Source organism: Pseudorasbora parva, unplaced genomic scaffold (assembly GCF_024679245.1).
Source record: "Pseudorasbora parva isolate DD20220531a unplaced genomic scaffold, ASM2467924v1 scaffold_33, whole genome shotgun sequence".
Classification (NCBI taxonomy): Eukaryota; Metazoa; Chordata; class Actinopteri; order Cypriniformes; family Gobionidae; genus Pseudorasbora; species Pseudorasbora parva.
In genome coordinates, this window is record NW_027125104.1 from 214,823 (window position 1) to 227,920 (window position 13,098).

Consider the following 13,098-nt stretch of genomic DNA (forward strand, 5'->3'; position numbering starts at 1 on the left):
ACGATGACCGTGCCACAGAGAAAGCAGCAAGCTGCGGTCATATGAGCATAGGGAAAAAAGAAGAACAAAAGCGTCGGTTGCCGGCCGGCTGACTCATCACCGTCACAGCACGTTTTTTGATGTCCCTCTTATTTGAGAGTCTTTACCAACGAGCTGATGAGTCGAATCGGGGGTTTGTGTTGGATGGATTAGGGACACCTGATTCAAATCAAGGTCAGGCACGCACGCACGCAGCAGTCAAGCAATGGAAGGTGCCCCGTCCTTCCTTTTCTTGGGGGAGGGGAAGGTCACCGTGTTTGAGGATGGCGAAGGGGGATAGGGCGCCTCTGCCTGGAGGCCAGGCAACTCATACTTACCTGGCAGGGGAGACACCATGATCAGGAAGGTGGGTCACCCAGGGCGAGGCTCGGCCATTGCACTCCGGTTGTGCTGACCCCTGCGAATTCCCCAAATGTGGGAATCTCGACTGCATAATTTATGGTAGTGGGGGACTGCGTTCGCGCTCTCCCCTGTACACACTGGTTAAAAGCAGATAGCGTGGAGGGAAAAAGCGTGCGGTTCTTGACGCTTGTGGCGCCGCCCACTGCCCCAAAGGGTGAAGTTGCACCAGTTTTGTTATGTTTCTGTCTCTTTCTGCTGTGTCAGCCAGTGACCCGGAGAGTTCAGAGAACTGAACTGCGTCTGTTTTCATCGAGGTTGTCGAAACCTGCGACCGGTTTGCCGAATGTGGTTTTTCCCACAAACTTTGATATTCAACGGACGAGTTGATTGACAGCAGTGGTCCCAAAGGCAAAGTTGTTCGGATGGAGGTTTTCTGTCGTATGGTACGACTGTCTCGTGCGCGTGCTGTGAAAAAGCACGCGACATACGTTCGCCTATAGCCGCTCTCATGTTGTTGCTTTTTCATTTTAAAGCGCCACTAGGTGGCCATTCACCGCGTCCTTTCTCGCCTGACCCCAGACTGAGCCCGTGCACGGGTGTACCGGCTTGGGTGAAATTGTCTCGTTCCGTCCAAGAGCTATAGCCGTTCTAGCAGACCCCGCCTCGCCCAGCCCGTAGGTTTCGGCCTGCCGCCGCCAAGCTGAATCGAAATTCCCACTTTTTTTCCGATCTGGACGGACAGTCAGACTCCAGAGAATCTTTCTGCACTGGTTTGGGCCAGATCGGGCAAAAGACCTAGGACTAGTGTGCAAAAGTAGGTTTTTCACAAAATCCCAAATACCCGAAAATTTCGCCAGCGCAACCTTCGAATCCGAGGCATGCGTCTCGCTCGGCTCGAGCCAAGGATTCCGATGATATAAGACACTTGGTTCTGCGGCGTGCGGTTTGGGAGCTACGAGCCATTTCGTACTTTCGGTGGCTGTAGCGCCACCGCCGGGCCCATCGGGGGGCCAGCCTTGGTGATGTTGTAGAGCGAGTGGCTAGTGCCATCCCTCAAAGTTTCAGGTCTCTACGACGTACGGCCTTTGCCAACCCTCCCCCCCCTCACCGCTTCCCAGATGGGCGTCGCCTTTGCCGGCTCCCCTGCCGCTGCGTCATTGTGTCATCGCTTCTCGGCCTTTTGGCTAAGATCAAGTGTAGTATCTGTTCTTATCAGTTTAATATCTGATACGTCCCCTATCCGGGGACTGCATATTAAATTGATTTTTGGCACATGGAGCCGGAACCGGGGCTTGCTCCGTCCACTCCACGCATCGACCTGGTATTGCAGTGCCTCCAGGAACGGTGTGCTTCCCCTTTTTGGGGCCTGCGAATTGTTGTGACTAATAGAAAAACCAACAACACCACTGGACTTTTGTCAGAGAATACAGAAATACGCAGGAAGCGCATACAGAATGACGATGAGGTGACCGTTGACGATGACCGTGCCACAGAGAAAGCAGCAAGCTGCGGTCATATGAGCATAGGGAAAAAAGAAGAACAAAAGCGTCGGTTGCCGGCCGGCTGACTCATCACCGTCACAGCACGTTTTTTGATGTCCCTCTTATTTGAGAGTCTTTACCAACGAGCTGATGAGTCGAATCGGGGGTTTGTGTTGGATGGATTAGGGACACCTGATTCAAATCAAGGTCAGGCACGCACGCACGCAGCAGTCAAGCAATGGAAGGTGCCCCGTCCTTCCTTTTCTTGGGGGAGGGGAAGGTCACCGTGTTTGAGGATGGCGAAGGGGGATAGGGCGCCTCTGCCTGGAGGCCAGGCAACTCATACTTACCTGGCAGGGGAGACACCATGATCAGGAAGGTGGGTCACCCAGGGCGAGGCTCGGCCATTGCACTCCGGTTGTGCTGACCCCTGCGAATTCCCCAAATGTGGGAATCTCGACTGCATAATTTATGGTAGTGGGGGACTGCGTTCGCGCTCTCCCCTGTACACACTGGTTAAAAGCAGATAGCGTGGAGGGAAAAAGCGTGCGGTTCTTGACGCTTGTGGCGCCGCCCACTGCCCCAAAGGGTGAAGTTGCACCAGTTTTGTTATGTTTCTGTCTCTTTCTGCTGTGTCAGCCAGTGACCCGGAGAGTTCAGAGAACTGAACTGCGTCTGTTTTCATCGAGGTTGTCGAAACCTGCGACCGGTTTGCCGAATGTGGTTTTTCCCACAAACTTTGATATTCAACGGACGAGTTGATTGACAGCAGTGGTCCCAAAGGCAAAGTTGTTCGGATGGAGGTTTTCTGTCGTATGGTACGACTGTCTCGTGCGCGTGCTGTGAAAAAGCACGCGACATACGTTCGCCTATAGCCGCTCTCATGTTGTTGCTTTTTCATTTTAAAGCGCCACTAGGTGGCCATTCACCGCGTCCTTTCTCGCCTGACCCCAGACTGAGCCCGTGCACGGGTGTACCGGCTTGGGTGAAATTGTCTCGTTCCGTCCAAGAGCTATAGCCGTTCTAGCAGACCCCGCCTCGCCCAGCCCGTAGGTTTCGGCCTGCCGCCGCCAAGCTGAATCGAAATTCCCACTTTTTTTCCGATCTGGACGGACAGTCAGACTCCAGAGAATCTTTCTGCACTGGTTTGGGCCAGATCGGGCAAAAGACCTAGGACTAGTGTGCAAAAGTAGGTTTTTCACAAAATCCCAAATACCCGAAAATTTCGCCAGCGCAACCTTCGAATCCGAGGCATGCGTCTCGCTCGGCTCGAGCCAAGGATTCCGATGATATAAGACACTTGGTTCTGCGGCGTGCGGTTTGGGAGCTACGAGCCATTTCGTACTTTCGGTGGCTGTAGCGCCACCGCCGGGCCCATCGGGGGGCCAGCCTTGGTGATGTTGTAGAGCGAGTGGCTAGTACCATCCCTCAAAGTTTCAGGTCTCTACGACGTACGGCCTTTGCCAACCCTCCCCCCCCTCACCGCTTCCCAGATGGGCGTCGCCTTTGCCGGCTCCCCTGCCGCTGCGTCATTGTGTCATCGCTTCTCGGCCTTTTGGCTAAGATCAAGTGTAGTATCTGTTCTTATCAGTTTAATATCTGATACGTCCCCTATCCGGGGACTGCATATTAAATTGATTTTTGGCACATGGAGCCGGAACCGGGGCTTGCTCCGTCCACTCCACGCATCGACCTGGTATTGCAGTGCCTCCAGGAACGGTGTGCTTCCCCTTTTCGGGGACTGCGAATTGTTGTGACTAATAGAAGAACCAACAACACCACTGGACTTTTGTCAGAGAATACAGAAATACGCAGGAAGCGCATACAGAATGACGATGAGGTGACCGTTGACGATGACCGTGCCACAGAGAAAGCAGCAAGCTGCGGTCATATGAGCATAGGGAAAAAAGAAGAACAAAAGCGTCGGTTGCCGGCCGGCTGACTCATCACCGTCACAGCACGTTTTTTGATGTCCCTCTTATTTGAGAGTCTTTACCAACGAGCTGATGAGTCGAATCAGGGGTTTGTGTTGGATGGATTAGGGACACCTGATTCAAATCAAGGTCAGGCACGCACGCACGCAGCAGTCAAGCAATGGAAGGTGCCCCGTCCTTCCTTTTCTTGGGGGAGGGGAAGGTCACCGTGTTTGAGGATGGCGAAGGGGGATAGGGCGCCTCTGCCTGGAGGCCAGGCAACTCATACTTACCTGGCAGGGGAGACACCATGATCAGGAAGGTGGTTCACCCAGGGCGAGGCTCGGCCATTGCACTCCGGTTGTGCTGACCCCTGCGAATTCCCCAAATGTGGGAATCTCGACTGCATAATTTATGGTAGTGGGGGACTGCGTTCGCGCTCTCCCCTGTACACACTGGTTAAAAGCAGATAGCGTGGAGGGAAAAAGCGTGCGGTTCTTGACGCTTGTGGCGCCGCCCACTGCCCCAAAGGGTGAAGTTGCACCAGTTTTGTTATGTTTCTGTCTCTTTCTGCTGTGTCAGCCAGTGACCCGGAGAGTTCAGAGAACTGAACTGCGTCTGTTTTCATCGAGGTTGTCGAAACCTGCGACCGGTTTGCCGAATGTGGTTTTTCCCACAAACTTTGATATTCAACGGACGAGTTGATTGACAGCAGTGGTCCCAAAGGCAAAGTTGTTCGGATGGAGGTTTTCTGTCGTATGGTACGACTGTCTCGTGCGCGTGCTGTGAAAAAGCACGCGACATACGTTCGCCTATAGCCGCTCTCATGTTGTTGCTTTTTCATTTTAAAGCGCCACTAGGTGGCCATTCACCGCGTCCTTTCTCGCCTGACCCCAGACTGAGCCCGTGCACGGGTGTACCGGCTTGGGTGAAATTGTCTCGTTCCGTCCAAGAGCTATAGCCGTTCTAGCAGACCCCGCCTCGCCCAGCCCGTAGGTTTCGGCCTGCCGCCGCCAAGCTGAATCGAAATTCCCACTTTTTTTCCGATCTGGACGGACAGTCAGACTCCAGAGAATCTTTCTGCACTGGTTTGGGCCAGATCGGGCAAAAGACCTAGGACTAGTGTGCAAAAGTAGGTTTTTCACAAAATCCCAAATACCCGAAAATTTCGCCAGCGCAACCTTCGAATCCGAGGCATGCGTCTCGCTCGGCTCGAGCCAAGGATTCCGATGATATAAGACACTTGGTTCTGCGGCGTGCGGTTTGGGAGCTACGAGCCATTTCGTACTTTCGGTGGCTGTAGCGCCACCGCCGGGCCCATCGGGGGGCCAGCCTTGGTGATGTTGTAGAGCGAGTGGCTAGTGCCATCCCTCAAAGTTTCAGGTCTCTACGACGTACGGCCTTTGCCAACCCTCCCCCCCCTCACCGCTTCCCAGATGGGCGTCGCCTTTGCCGGCTCCCCTGCCGCTGCGTCATTGTGTCATCGCTTCTCGGCCTTTTGGCTAAGATCAAGTGTAGTATCTGTTCTTATCAGTTTAATATCTGATACGTCCCCTATCCGGGGACTGCATATTAAATTGATTTTTGGCACATGGAGCCGGAACCGGGGCTTGCTCCGTCCACTCCACGCATCGACCTGGTATTGCAGTGCCTCCAGGAACGGTGTGCTTCCCCTTTTTGGGGCCTGCGAATTGTTGTGACTAATAGAAGAACCAACAACACCACTGGACTTTTGTCAGAGAATACAGAAATACGCAGGAAGCGCATACAGAATGACGATGAGGTGACCGTTGACGATGACCGTGCCACAGAGAAAGCAGCAAGCTGCGGTCATATGAGCATAGGGAAAAAAGAAGAACAAAAGCGTCGGTTGCCGGCCGGCTGACTCATCACCGTCACAGCACGTTTTTTGATGTCCCTCTTATTTGAGAGTCTTTACCAACGAGCTGATGAGTCGAATCGGGGGTTTGTGTTGGATGGATTAGGGACACCTGATTCAAATCAAGGTCAGGCACGCACGCACGCAGCAGTCAAGCAATGGAAGGTGCCCCGTCCTTCCTTTTCTTGGGGGAGGGGAAGGTCACCGTGTTTGAGGATGGCGAAGGGGGATAGGGCGCCTCTGCCTGGAGGCCAGGCAACTCATACTTACCTGGCAGGGGAGACACCATGATCAGGAAGGTGGTTCACCCAGGGCGAGGCTCGGCCATTGCACTCCGGTTGTGCTGACCCCTGCGAATTCCCCAAATGTGGGAATCTCGACTGCATAATTTATGGTAGTGGGGGACTGCGTTCGCGCTCTCCCCTGTACACACTGGTTAAAAGCAGATAGCGTGGAGGGAAAAAGCGTGCGGTTCTTGACGCTTGTGGCGCCGCCCACTGCCCCAAAGGGTGAAGTTGCACCAGTTTTGTTATGTTTCTGTCTCTTTCTGCTGTGTCAGCCAGTGACCCGGAGAGTTCAGAGAACTGAACTGCGTCTGTTTTCATCGAGGTTGTCGAAACCTGCGACCGGTTTGCCGAATGTGGTTTTTCCCACAAACTTTGATATTCAACGGACGAGTTGATTGACAGCAGTGGTCCCAAAGGCAAAGTTGTTCGGATGGAGGTTTTCTGTCGTATGGTACGACTGTCTCGTGCGCGTGCTGTGAAAAAGCACGCGACATACGTTCGCCTATAGCCGCTCTCATGTTGTTGCTTTTTCATTTTAAAGCGCCACTAGGTGGCCATTCACCGCGTCCTTTCTCGCCTGACCCCAGACTGAGCCCGTGCACGGGTGTACCGGCTTGGGTGAAATTGTCTCGTTCCGTCCAAGAGCTATAGCCGTTCTAGCAGACCCCGCCTCGCCCAGCCCGTAGGTTTCGGCCTGCCGCCGCCAAGCTGAATCGAAATTCCCACTTTTTTTCCGATCTGGACGGACAGTCAGACTCCAGAGAATCTTTCTGCACTGGTTTGGGCCAGATCGGGCAAAAGACCTAGGACTAGTGTGCAAAAGTAGGTTTTTCACAAAATCCCAAATACCCGAAAATTTCGCCAGCGCAACCTTCGAATCCGAGGCATGCGTCTCGCTCGGCTCGAGCCAAGGATTCCGATGATATAAGACACTTGGTTCTGCGGCGTGCGGTTTGGGAGCTACGAGCCATTTCGTACTTTCGGTGGCTGTAGCGCCACCGCCGGGCCCATCGGGGGGCCAGCCTTGGTGATGTTGTAGAGCGAGTGGCTAGTGCCATCCCTCAAAGTTTCAGGTCTCTACGACGTACGGCCTTTGCCAACCCTCCCCCCCCTCACCGCTTCCCAGATGGGCGTCGCCTTTGCCGGCTCCCCTGCCGCTGCGTCATTGTGTCATCGCTTCTCGGCCTTTTGGCTAAGATCAAGTGTAGTATCTGTTCTTATCAGTTTAATATCTGATACGTCCCCTATCCGGGGACTGCATATTAAATTGATTTTTGGCACATGGAGCCGGAACCGGGGCTTGCTCCGTCCACTCCACGCATCGACCTGGTATTGCAGTGCCTCCAGGAACGGTGTGCTTCCCCTTTTTGGGGCCTGCGAATTGTTGTGACTAATAGAAGAACCAACAACACCACTGGACTTTTGTCAGAGAATACAGAAATACGCAGGAAGCGCATACAGAATGACGATGAGGTGACCGTTGACGATGACCGTGCCACAGAGAAAGCAGCAAGCTGCGGTCATATGAGCATAGGGAAAAAAGAAGAACAAAAGCGTCGGTTGCCGGCCGGCTGACTCATCACCGTCACAGCACGTTTTTTGATGTCCCTCTTATTTGAGAGTCTTTACCAACGAGCTGATGAGTCGAATCGGGGGTTTGTGTTGGATGGATTAGGGACACCTGATTCAAATCAAGGTCAGGCACGCACGCACGCAGCAGTCAAGCAATGGAAGGTGCTCCGTCCTTCCTTTTCTTGGGGGAGGGGAAGGTCACCGTGTTTGAGGATGGCGAAGGGGGATAGGGCGCCTCTGCCTGGAGGCCAGGCAACTCATACTTACCTGGCAGGGGAGACACCATGATCAGGAAGGTGGTTCACCCAGGGCGAGGCTCGGCCATTGCACTCCGGTTGTGCTGACCCCTGCGAATTCCCCAAATGTGGGAATCTCGACTGCATAATTTATGGTAGTGGGGGACTGCGTTCGCGCTCTCCCCTGTACACACTGGTTAAAAGCAGATAGCGTGGAGGGAAAAAGCGTGCGGTTCTTGACGCTTGTGGCGCCGCCCACTGCCCCAAAGGGTGAAGTTGCACCAGTTTTGTTATGTTTCTGTCTCTTTCTGCTGTGTCAGCCAGTGACCCGGAGAGTTCAGAGAACTGAACTGCGTCTGTTTTCATCGAGGTTGTCGAAACCTGCGACCGGTTTGCCGAATGTGGTTTTTCCCACAAACTTTGATATTCAACGGACGAGTTGATTGACAGCAGTGGTCCCAAAGGCAAAGTTGTTCGGATGGAGGTTTTCTGTCGTATGGTACGACTGTCTCGTGCGCGTGCTGTGAAAAAGCACGCGACATACGTTCGCCTATAGCCGCTCTCATGTTGTTGCTTTTTCATTTTAAAGCGCCACTAGGTGGCCATTCACCGCGTCCTTTCTCGCCTGACCCCAGACTGAGCCCGTGCACGGGTGTACCGGCTTGGGTGAAATTGTCTCGTTCCGTCCAAGAGCTATAGCCGTTCTAGCAGACCCCGCCTCGCCCAGCCCGTAGGTTTCGGCCTGCCGCCGCCAAGCTGAATCGAAATTCCCACTTTTTTTCCGATCTGGACGGACAGTCAGACTCCAGAGAATCTTTCTGCACTGGTTTGGGCCAGATCGGGCAAAAGACCTAGGACTAGTGTGCAAAAGTAGGTTTTTCACAAAATCCCAAATACCCGAAAATTTCGCCAGCGCAACCTTCGAATCCGAGGCATGCGTCTCGCTCGGCTCGAGCCAAGGATTCCGATGATATAAGACACTTGGTTCTGCGGCGTGCGGTTTGGGAGCTACGAGCCATTTCGTACTTTCGGTGGCTGTAGCGCCACCGCCGGGCCCATCGGGGGGCCAGCCTTGGTGATGTTGTAGAGCGAGTGGCTAGTACCATCCCTCAAAGTTTCAGGTCTCTACGACGTACGGCCTTTGCCAACCCTCCCCCCCCTCACCGCTTCCCAGATGGGCGTCGCCTTTGCTGGCTCCCCTGCCGCTGCGTCATTGTGTCATCGCTTCTCGGCCTTTTGGCTAAGATCAAGTGTAGTATCTGTTCTTATCAGTTTAATATCTGATACGTCCCCTATCCGGGGACTGCATATTAAATTGATTTTTGGCACATGGAGCCGGAACCGGGGCTTGCTCCGTCCACTCCACGCATCGACCTGGTATTGCAGTGCCTTTTTGGGGACTGCGAATTGTTGTGACTAATAGAAGAACCAACAACACCACTGGAATTTTGTCAGAGAATACAGAAATACGCAGGAAGCGCATACAGAATGACGATGAGGTGACCGTTGACGATGACCGTGCCACAGAGAAAGCAGCAAGCTGCGGTCATATGAGCATAGGGAAAAAAGAAGAACAAAAGCGTCGGTTGCCGGCCGGCTGACTCATCACCGTCACAGCACGTTTTTTGATGTCCCTCTTATTTGAGAGTCTTTACCAACGAGCTGATGAGTCGAATCAGGGGTTTGTGTTGGATGGATTAGGGACACCTGATTCAAATCAAGGTCAGGCACGCACGCACGCAGCAGTCAAGCAATGGAAGGTGCCCCGTCCTTCCTTTTCTTGGGGGAGGGGAAGGTCACCGTGTTTGAGGATGGCGAAGGGGGATAGGGCGCCTCTGCCTGGAGGCCAGGCAACTCATACTTACCTGGCAGGGGAGACACCATGATCAGGAAGGTGGTTCACCCAGGGCGAGGCTCGGCCATTGCACTCCGGTTGTGCTGACCCCTGCGAATTCCCCAAATGTGGGAATCTCGACTGCATAATTTATGGTAGTGGGGGACTGCGTTCGCGCTCTCCCCTGTACACACTGGTTAAAAGCAGATAGCGTGGAGGGAAAAAGCGTGCGGTTCTTGACGCTTGTGGCGCCGCCCACTGCCCCAAAGGGTGAAGTTGCACCAGTTTTGTTATGTTTCTGTCTCTTTCTGCTGTGTCAGCCAGTGACCCGGAGAGTTCAGAGAACTGAACTGCGTCTGTTTTCATCGAGGTTGTCGAAACCTGCGACCGGTTTGCCGAATGTGGTTTTTCCCACAAACTTTGATATTCAACGGACGAGTTGATTGACAGCAGTGGTCCCAAAGGCAAAGTTGTTCGGATGGAGGTTTTCTGTCGTATGGTACGACTGTCTCGTGCGCGTGCTGTGAAAAAGCACGCGACATACGTTCGCCTATAGCCGCTCTCATGTTGTTGCTTTTTCATTTTAAAGCGCCACTAGGTGGCCATTCACCGCGTCCTTTCTCGCCTGACCCCAGACTGAGCCCGTGCACGGGTGTACCGGCTTGGGTGAAATTGTCTCGTTCCGTCCAAGAGCTATAGCCGTTCTAGCAGACCCCGCCTCGCCCAGCCCGTAGGTTTCGGCCTGCCGCCGCCAAGCTGAATCGAAATTCCCACTTTTTTTCCGATCTGGACAGACAGTCAGACTCCAGAGAATCTTTCTGCACTGGTTTGGGCCAGATCGGGCAAAAGACCTAGGACTAGTGTGCAAAAGTAGGTTTTTCACAAAATCCCAAATACCCGAAAATTTCGCCAGCGCAACCTTCGAATCCGAGGCATGCGTCTCGCTCGGCTCGAGCCAAGGATTCTGATGATATAAGACACTTGGTTCTGCGGCGTGCGGTTTGGGAGCTACGAGCCATTTCGTACTTTCGGTGGCTGTAGCGCCACCGCCGGGCCCATCGGGGGGCCAGCCTTGGTGATGTTGTAGAGCGAGTGGCTAGTACCATCCCTCAAAGTTTCAGGTCTCTACGACGTACGGCCTTTGCCAACCCTCCCCCCCCTCACCGCTTCCCAGATGGGCGTCGCCTTTGCCGGCTCCCCTGCCGCTGCGTCATTGTGTCATCGCTTCTCGGCCTTTTGGCTAAGATCAAGTGTAGTATCTGTTCTTATCAGTTTAATATCTGATACGTCCCCTATCCGGGGACTGCATATTAAATTGATTTTTGGCACATGGAGCCGGAACCGGGGCTTGCTCCGTCCACTCCACGCATCGACCTGGTATTGCAGTGCCTCCAGGAACGGTGTGCTTCCCCTTTTCGGGGACTGCGAATTGTTGTGACTAATAGAAGAACCAACAACACCACTGGACTTTTGTCAGAGAATACAGAAATACGCAGGAAGCGCATACAGAATGACGATGAGGTGACCGTTGACGATGACCGTGCCACAGAGAAAGCAGCAAGCTGCGGTCATATGAGCATAGGGAAAAAAGAAGAACAAAAGCGTCGGTTGCCGGCCGGCTGACTCATCACCGTCACAGCACGTTTTTTGATGTCCCTCTTATTTGAGAGTCTTTACCAACGAGCTGATGAGTCGAATCAGGGGTTTGTGTTGGATGGATTAGGGACACCTGATTCAAATCAAGGTCAGGCACGCACGCACGCAGCAGTCAAGCAATGGAAGGTGCCCCGTCCTTCCTTTTCTTGGGGGAGGGGAAGGTCACCGTGTTTGAGGATGGCGAAGGGGGATAGGGCGCCTCTGCCTGGAGGCCAGGCAACTCATACTTACCTGGCAGGGGAGACACCATGATCAGGAAGGTGGTTCACCCAGGGCGAGGCTCGGCCATTGCACTCCGGTTGTGCTGACCCCTGCGAATTCCCCAAATGTGGGAATCTCGACTGCATAATTTATGGTAGTGGGGGACTGCGTTCGCGCTCTCCCCTGTACACACTGGTTAAAAGCAGATAGCGTGGAGGGAAAAAGCGTGCGGTTCTTGACGCTTGTGGCGCCGCCCACTGCCCCAAAGGGTGAAGTTGCACCAGTTTTGTTATGTTTCTGTCTCTTTCTGCTGTGTCAGCCAGTGACCCGGAGAGTTCAGAGAACTGAACTGCGTCTGTTTTCATCGAGGTTGTCGAAACCTGCGACCGGTTTGCCGAATGTGGTTTTTCCCACAAACTTTGATATTCAACGGACGAGTTGATTGACAGCAGTGGTCCCAAAGGCAAAGTTGTTCGGATGGAGGTTTTCTGTCGTATGGTACGACTGTCTCGTGCGCGTGCTGTGAAAAAGCACGCGACATACGTTCGCCTATAGCCGCTCTCATGTTGTTGCTTTTTCATTTTAAAGCGCCACTAGGTGGCCATTCACCGCGTCCTTTCTCGCCTGACCCCAGACTGAGCCCGTGCACGGGTGTACCGGCTTGGGTGAAATTGTCTCGTTCCGTCCAAGAGCTATAGCCGTTCTAGCAGACCCCGCCTCGCCCAGCCCGTAGGTTTCGGCCTGCCGCCGCCAAGCTGAATCGAAATTCCCACTTTTTTTCCGATCTGGACGGACAGTCAGACTCCAGAGAATCTTTCTGCACTGGTTTGGGCCAGATCGGGCAAAAGACCTAGGACTAGTGTGCAAAAGTAGGTTTTTCACAAAATCCCAAATACCCGAAAATTTCGCCAGCGCAACCTTCGAATCCGAGGCATGCGTCTCGCTCGGCTCGAGCCAAGGATTCCGATGATATAAGACACTTGGTTCTGCGGCGTGCGGTTTGGGAGCTACGAGCCATTTCGTACTTTCGGTGGCTGTAGCGCCACCGCCGGGCCCATCGGGGGGCCAGCCTTGGTGATGTTGTAGAGCGAGTGGCTAGTACCATCCCTCAAAGTTTCAGGTCTCTACGACGTACGGCCTTTGCCAACCCTCCCCCCCCTCACCGCTTCCCAGATGGGCGTCGCCTTTGCTGGCTCCCCTGCCGCTGCGTCATTGTGTCATCGCTTCTCGGCCTTTTGGCTAAGATCAAGTGTAGTATCTGTTCTTATCAGTTTAATATCTGATACGTCCCCTATCCGGGGACTGCATATTAAATTGATTTTTGGCACATGGAGCCGGAACCGGGGCTTGCTCCGTCCACTCCACGCATCGACCTGGTATTGCAGTGCCTCCAGGAACGGTGTGCTTCCCCTTTTTGGGGACTGCGAATTGTTGTGACTAATAGAAGAACCAACAACACCACTGGAATTTTGTCAGAGAATACAGAAATACGCAGGAAGCGCATACAGAACGACGATGAGGTGACCGTTGACGATGACCGTGCCACAGAGAAAGCAGCAAGCTGCGGTCATATGAGCATAGGGAAAAAAGAAGAACAAAAGCGTCGGTTGCCGGCCGGCTGACTCATCACCGTCACAGCACGTTTTTTGATGTCCCTC

The 13,098-nt window shown here is 53.6% G+C and overlaps 14 non-coding genes across 14 annotated transcripts; all 14 read left to right on the forward strand.

The window, feature by feature from the left end:
• The first annotated feature begins 348 nt into the window (after window positions 1-348).
• Window positions 349-512, forward strand: LOC137067341 (U1 spliceosomal RNA). The gene has a single exon (XR_010903141.1). It is a non-coding gene; the product is annotated as a U1 spliceosomal RNA (small nuclear RNA).
• A 1,033-nt stretch (window positions 513-1,545) lies between these two features.
• LOC137066503 (U2 spliceosomal RNA) lies at window positions 1,546-1,736 on the forward strand. Its single transcript, XR_010902418.1, has one exon. It is a non-coding gene; the product is annotated as a U2 spliceosomal RNA (small nuclear RNA).
• Window positions 1,737-2,204: 468 nt separating this feature from the next.
• LOC137067343 (U1 spliceosomal RNA) lies at window positions 2,205-2,368 on the forward strand. Its single transcript, XR_010903142.1, has one exon. It is a non-coding gene; the product is annotated as a U1 spliceosomal RNA (small nuclear RNA).
• A 1,033-nt stretch (window positions 2,369-3,401) lies between these two features.
• On the forward strand, window positions 3,402-3,592 carry LOC137066506 (U2 spliceosomal RNA). Its single transcript, XR_010902420.1, has one exon. It is a non-coding gene; the product is annotated as a U2 spliceosomal RNA (small nuclear RNA).
• Window positions 3,593-4,060: 468 nt separating this feature from the next.
• On the forward strand, window positions 4,061-4,224 carry LOC137066937 (U1 spliceosomal RNA). The gene has a single exon (XR_010902774.1). It is a non-coding gene; the product is annotated as a U1 spliceosomal RNA (small nuclear RNA).
• Window positions 4,225-5,257: 1,033 nt separating this feature from the next.
• On the forward strand, window positions 5,258-5,448 carry LOC137066507 (U2 spliceosomal RNA). Its single transcript, XR_010902421.1, has one exon. It is a non-coding gene; the product is annotated as a U2 spliceosomal RNA (small nuclear RNA).
• Window positions 5,449-5,916: 468 nt separating this feature from the next.
• Window positions 5,917-6,080, forward strand: LOC137066938 (U1 spliceosomal RNA). Its single transcript, XR_010902775.1, has one exon. It is a non-coding gene; the product is annotated as a U1 spliceosomal RNA (small nuclear RNA).
• Window positions 6,081-7,113: 1,033 nt separating this feature from the next.
• On the forward strand, window positions 7,114-7,304 carry LOC137066508 (U2 spliceosomal RNA). The gene has a single exon (XR_010902422.1). It is a non-coding gene; the product is annotated as a U2 spliceosomal RNA (small nuclear RNA).
• A 468-nt stretch (window positions 7,305-7,772) lies between these two features.
• LOC137066939 (U1 spliceosomal RNA) lies at window positions 7,773-7,936 on the forward strand. The gene has a single exon (XR_010902776.1). It is a non-coding gene; the product is annotated as a U1 spliceosomal RNA (small nuclear RNA).
• A 1,033-nt stretch (window positions 7,937-8,969) lies between these two features.
• On the forward strand, window positions 8,970-9,162 carry LOC137066883 (U2 spliceosomal RNA). The gene has a single exon (XR_010902762.1). It is a non-coding gene; the product is annotated as a U2 spliceosomal RNA (small nuclear RNA).
• A 444-nt stretch (window positions 9,163-9,606) lies between these two features.
• Window positions 9,607-9,770, forward strand: LOC137066940 (U1 spliceosomal RNA). The gene has a single exon (XR_010902777.1). It is a non-coding gene; the product is annotated as a U1 spliceosomal RNA (small nuclear RNA).
• A 1,033-nt stretch (window positions 9,771-10,803) lies between these two features.
• LOC137066509 (U2 spliceosomal RNA) lies at window positions 10,804-10,994 on the forward strand. Its single transcript, XR_010902423.1, has one exon. It is a non-coding gene; the product is annotated as a U2 spliceosomal RNA (small nuclear RNA).
• A 468-nt stretch (window positions 10,995-11,462) lies between these two features.
• LOC137066941 (U1 spliceosomal RNA) lies at window positions 11,463-11,626 on the forward strand. The gene has a single exon (XR_010902778.1). It is a non-coding gene; the product is annotated as a U1 spliceosomal RNA (small nuclear RNA).
• Window positions 11,627-12,659: 1,033 nt separating this feature from the next.
• LOC137066510 (U2 spliceosomal RNA) lies at window positions 12,660-12,850 on the forward strand. The gene has a single exon (XR_010902424.1). It is a non-coding gene; the product is annotated as a U2 spliceosomal RNA (small nuclear RNA).
• Window positions 12,851-13,098: the final 248 nt, after the last annotated feature.